Here is a 6,296-nt window from a genome sequence, read left to right on the forward strand (position 1 = left end):
TAGCCGCTGTGAACCCTCCCAGGCGCTGCCGCAGCGGCGCATCCCCTTGGCGGTCAGACGGCCTTCCCACGGCTTTCCTCACGTGTCCCACCCGGTTCGGCAGAAAAATCCGGCAGAAATTTTCCAGCACGGTGCCTGAAACGGAGCTGCCGAGGTCCAGCCTTTGAGGAGACCTTCTGAGGTGGTGGATGAAGTTGCGGTGCCGCTGGGCTTGGTGGATGCCTCTTATTGACTTCATCTTGAGTCCCACCACACAACGGCTCCTCGATGCACGGACTGACAATGCATAATAGGGTCTGCAGACTTTGGGTGCTCATAATCTGCTTAAAAGAAAAGAAAACAAACAAACCATAAGCCCAGGGCTTGTGGTTAATATGGACCTTGTAGGAACAAAGTCAATTTGTTCTGCAGTTGTCTTAGTTACAGAGGAACTTCAAGAGTCCTTTCTCCAGCTTTCTTATGTTTGTCGTTGAAGGTTTCCTAAATTATGCTTGCAAGTGTCTAAATCTGATCACAGATGGAGCATAAATGCCATGTTATGAATTCGAAGGACACAGCTTACTTTCCGGGGAATAATACATTGCAGTAATTTGATACAGAATAACGGAGACGGTTTTTGTTTTGTTTTCTTTTCACCATGCTTCCTTCAAAGCTCGCATCCACAACACAACATTCGCCCACCCCCGTAACTAACTCATTATTTTACAGCAAGTGAAATGAAACCGGAGACAAATGACTGTTGTTTAGTGCCATTAGTTTCAATGGCTTTACACAATATTTGAGTCATTGGCTCGCCTCTTACTTTGGAGGAAGCCCAAATCTGGATGAATCTATGCGCGTTACAAACCATCCATGGGGCCAGGCCGGGCCTGCCTAGCAGATGCGGGTCCATATGCTTTGGCTCTGCACCCATATGGAGCGCTAATCTGCGGTCCAGGAATAGAGCACGCCACCGCTCCTCTTTTCTAGCAACCTCCCATCCAAAGTCATTTCCAGACACGAGCCCAGTTAAGCAAGTTCATCTGGAACATGTACAGCAAGACGCCACAAGACTGATGGGCCAAGCATAATATTTTCCTTGCTCTGTGGTTCCTGCTGAAGCTTAAATTGGAACATTTTCTAGAAAGCAGTGTGTTAGGCTTTCCAGAGCGCTAGTTACAAAACCCATTACACTCCTGTAATGTGCTTTAACCTCTGCCGCCTGGGTCGTGCAAGAACACGGCGTGCTTCGTCGGCGCTCGCTGGAGGGATTTCTCCAGGCAACCAAACCAGCAAATAGCCGCGGATATTTCACAACGCCCGGGAGGTTTTGTTTGCAGGAGGCACAGGATTAGTATCAGCTGGCCTGCCACCATTTCAACACGGAGGACTTAGCTTTTATTGCTGGCTGCGCTCCTCCAGCAGCGCCGGCTGGTTTCGTCTGGCCAGGCGCTTTCGGGGGGGATGACAGCCTCCCCCTGGATGGCTTTAGGGGTTGGAGGATGCTGGTTTTCCTGGTGCCTAATCCTTGCTCAAACCCCATGCTTTTGTCATGGATGCAATGCCAGAGAGAGAGCTCAGTCCTGGCCAGAGCACATGAGAAGTAAATTCAGTGCCTGCACTGTGCAGTCTTAAAGTTGAGCTGGGTGCTCATCTTAAGCTATATAAGGAACAGGCACATTGTTTATTTTCATTTTATATTTTATTTTATAGTTTTTATTTTATACTTTTTTGTACTCTTTATTTTATTTTAATTTTATTTAATTTTATTTATAGGGTCTGGGAGGCTAGCACACCCTGTACCAGCCCCCCAGCCCATCCCCATGATGCTGGGATAAGCAATGCTCCCTCCGTAGAAGCATGGCTTGGGTTTTGCTGTCACACCTTGCACGGGATGGGGACCCCAGGCCACCCCTGGGGTGAGCGTCCTTCTGCCCCGTGCCTCTCTTTTTAGAGGGTTGGAGATAGCTGCTGCTGGCTGGGTGCTGGGGATCCTCACACTGGGTGGAAGATATTTCCCTCTGTGGTGCTATTTTGTGTTTGTGCTTGACCCAAAGTTGTGAGAGCATCACTGTAGGAAGGGTTTGTTGGAGCTGACTGTGATTCCTGCAGAAATGCTCACAGATTTGCTTGGAGATGCTGTTAAGCAGCTACATGCGTCTGCCTTCAGCTGGATCGTGCATGTAATCGGCATGCAATGCTTTGCTCATGCGTGGGGCTAGGTTTGGTGGAGCTGAACAGGGGTGATTCCAGCTGGAAAAGGAGCTTATTGCCAAATGCCTCGATGCTGCTACTCCTGGGTGTTTTGGTTAGCATTCAGACCTCTGTCCAGTCTCTCTCAGTTTTTTCTTTGCAAAAATGGATGATGATCTACTCTCTGTGCGAGTGGAAAATCAGGCATGTAGTCCATTCCCCGGTGGTGGTGGCCTCTCTAGCCTGGAGCCTAAGCTGCTCCTCTGCCTGGGCCTGCCACAGGGTGATATTTTGCTGATGAACTCATAAATGTGAGAAATCCAATGAGGAAAGCAACCAAAACACTGAACGGGCTGAACAACGTGTGGTGTAAGGAGGCACCACACCGGAGACCAAGGTGACACACCTGCTTTTGGCTCCTGATGCCAAGAAGCACTCTGAAGCAAACCATGTCCTTGCCATCCCAGTGGGGATGTCAGAGATTTAAGCTTTAATTTCCATATTTTCAAGCCTCTCTAGCATGAAATTGAGTAGCTTACATTTTTTAGAAGGGATGATGGTCAAAAAATATCATCTGTATAACAAGATCTGCAGATGGTGAAACATTTTTAAAACTTTTGCACAAAATTAAAAATGAATCTGTGTTTGGGCCAACTGAAACCATTTATACCATTTAAAACAGACTGACTGAAGTCCACCGCTTTCAGTGTTGTTCCCAAGCAGCATCCAAAACAGTGTAATACTGAAAACAATTTTCATAACACCTTCAAAACAAAACATCGTGTCTGTCAGGTTCGCAAGAGCAGCGTCTCAAAAACACATTCAGTTGTTTTTCAGCACTAAAAAAACACCTTAGGCAGATGGAGTTCACAGAAGCCACTGCAACTCACCTGGGCAAATGCAAGTCACTGTTAGAGCAGGCAGCATTGAATTAAATTAATAAATTGCATTAATTAGACGGGATCTTGGAATCATTGACCTTTGCACAGACTGCAGCTTGACCAGAGGAGCCGTACCCTGTGCCAGTATGAGGTGTGGGCAAGACAGCCCCTCTGAGAGCAGCATCCACAGCGGTGTATGTGTATTTTTGTAGCAGGAACAGAAAGCTCTGTGCCATGCATCCCCCTCGGCACAGCCCCATGGGACAAGCGCAGCCAGAGCAGAGTTAAACCTCTCCTGCAGGGCCATTCCTCAGGCTGGACAAGCCCCGGTTTTGGGTTGGTAATGGCAGACTTGTTTCTTGAGCTTCGTTCAGCAGGGAAGAAAATCACTGGAGCAATCAAAGGGAGAGGAAAGCACGAGCTCACTTGCTGGGCATCAGAGGGCGAGGCCACTTCTTATCCCCGGGCTGGCTTCCGAGCATGTGGCAGATCAGAAGGCTGGGATGTAACAAAGCCAACCAAGATTAAAACGAAAGGCAATCCAGACAGCTGTGCTTTTGGCTGTGGCTTGGCTGAGCAGTCGAGACCCTTATCTGCAAGCTGTGGTGAGGAAAGAACAGACAGGAGGCACACAAGGATGGAAAGGGCATTGCACTTGGATAGGAGCATCCCTGGACCAGTGCCACAGCAATACAAACACAGCCCTAGCTCTGGATTCAGCCACATGGAAACTCCAATTCAGCTCTATTTTACAAGTCCAGGTCTAACATCAGCTGCTTGTTACGGTCTGAAAGTTTATTCCTAGCCCACAGCAGGGCAATACGCATCCCAGAGCCACAAGTTTGGGCTGGAGGCAGCAGCAGGATGGAGGAGTGAAGTGCCAAGGGGCATCCAGCGTGTTCACGGCACAGCACATGCACCTGGATGGCATCCATATGGGATTTTGTCTTCCTCTCAACAGCAGGAGAGCCTTAACTGGCATGAAGGCATCCACCAAGCAGCAGCCCGGTCCCCAGGCATCTGGTGGCTGCCTGATTGCAGTCCCACGTGGCAGCACCGGGGCGGCTGGTGTCAGTTCGGGAACCTGGAGAGCATCCATCTGCCTTCTTGTGCCAGGGACCAACCTGGATGGCAGCGAGGTGAAGTGGGAGCTCTGCCACTGATTTGAGCAGCTGCTGGGCTTCACTCTTGGTTTAATACATTTAAAATAGGGAAATAGAAACACCACCAGCAATTTCATCCTCCAGGATAATTTGCCTATACCTTGCCTGGGCTCTGCCCCAGATGCTCCAAGGGCACCAGAAATCCCCCTTCTCTCTTCCCTTTTCTCCATATTTAACCAGCATAACATTTCACAGTCTTAACCCACTTCTCACATTGATACATCAAAAAAAAAATCACACTTTTTTTTCATTTTCTTGCATTTTTATTTAAAAAGAAGGTTTGCTAACAGCGATCAGTACCGTGGCCCAGGCTCCTCAATACAACAGTTGGCTTTAGCAGTCCTGTGGCTTCATCCCCATCTCTCCCTCCTCCGTACCGGGACAAACCAGGGATCATCCCATTTAGCAACCACTCCTGAATCGTGGGATGCTCCTCGGCACTGCAGACGACTTCCACCTTGCAGTTTCACTCTTTGCCTCCTCCTGTCTCAGGAAACCTCAACAGCTTAAGCTGAGGTTCACAGCCAGATTTAACTTTATCCTGTCACTAAACTCAATAAAAATTAAAAAAAAACAGGCTTAAAAAGCATACATAAAATAAATCACCTTCTGGAGTTGGAAAGAAACGTCCCCCTGGCGGCAGATTAGCCCACTTTTATCCACTATAATGTTGCTTACACCTTAATCTTCGGCATCTTCATCTGACACTAATTAGCAGGCTGGAGGTTCCTACGGGTATCATACTGTCTACATCCCAAAACATGAAAGAGAGCTCTTCCTTTTACCACTCTAAGCACTCTGCTTTTAAAGAAGCAATGTGAAGTACTTTAAAACCCAAAACATACACTTTTCAACTTAAAAACCACAACAGTAGGAGGAGGCACAAAGGTGCTGAAACCTCACCACAAAAGCATTGCGACGCTTGCCCAGGGCTCGGCTGTGCATTATTTGCTTGCACACAAATTAAAACCAAATTGCACTCGCTGAACCCCGTACTCACCTGCACTCTGGCACCCAGCGCTAATTAGGAGATGAATCAAGGAGGTTATGGAAGCAGAAAATTAAATGAGCTAATCAGACCAATCTAGTTACTTCCCTCAAAAAAGGAATGCAAAATTTAGAGAAAAGCCAATGCAGTTGTAAGAACTTTTTCATATTTTAGGTACTCTCAGAAAAGCATGGGAAAAGATTAATTATTTCTTTGACGCTCATTACTACGCAAGCATCCCATTGAGAGCTATCTGACATCCTATTTAACTGTTCAGAACAACAACTAATTGGAGCTTGAAAGAAAGGATAGATCAGGACTTCAGTAATGCAGCGCTGTGTGCTGGCTCCTTGCGGAGAAGTGAGAATAAATTATTTAGACTTGACAAAGTCCCTTGAAGTCCTGTGGTCTTTCTGCTTGGCTGGGTCTCAGGCCTATCACCAATATTTCAGCAGTTATTTTTGGAGGGAGAGAGAAGTCAGGCTGCTTAACAGGTAGCTTTTGGGAATTAAGAGCTAGATGTACTTATGGTTTTCATGAGCCCTGGCAGATGTCGAGTGTCTTACACCGGGGCACAGTAAGACAATACTAATGGCGTTGGTTTGCAGCAAAAAACCTTCCTGCCACGTTCCAGCATCTCTGCTCCTTCCCTTCTATATCTCTCCTTAAGAAAGGATGAGGAAATTCATCCTCAGTATCCTCCTAACTGTCCACCCAGCTCATCCACCGCCTCCTGGAGACCATACTGCAGCCCCGGAGGCTTCTCCCTTGCCTCTCCAAAGGCTGTGCTGCGCTCAGATCTGTGTGCTGCCCTGCTGGGCACCGGTCCCTGCTGGCAGGGGACGGGTCCCGCTGGGTGTTCCTCAGCTGTGAGAGCCGCCAACAAACCTTCCCTGCCCACCCCGCTCCCTGCCCCTTCCCTCCCCGCCACGAGCACGGAGCCAAGAACGTGCCTTGCTGCAGCGCACCAGGCGGTCTTGGCCGAACAAACTAACTACCAACCTCGGACCAGTCACGACAAACGGCTTCACGTTTACCCGTCACCTAACATACCCTCAAAAACCAAGGTCACCACCACACGCCTCGGACGTC

The sequence above is a fragment of the Anser cygnoides genome, chromosome 11 (genome assembly GCF_040182565.1).
Source record: "Anser cygnoides isolate HZ-2024a breed goose chromosome 11, Taihu_goose_T2T_genome, whole genome shotgun sequence".
Taxonomy (NCBI): Eukaryota; Metazoa; Chordata; class Aves; order Anseriformes; family Anatidae; genus Anser; species Anser cygnoides.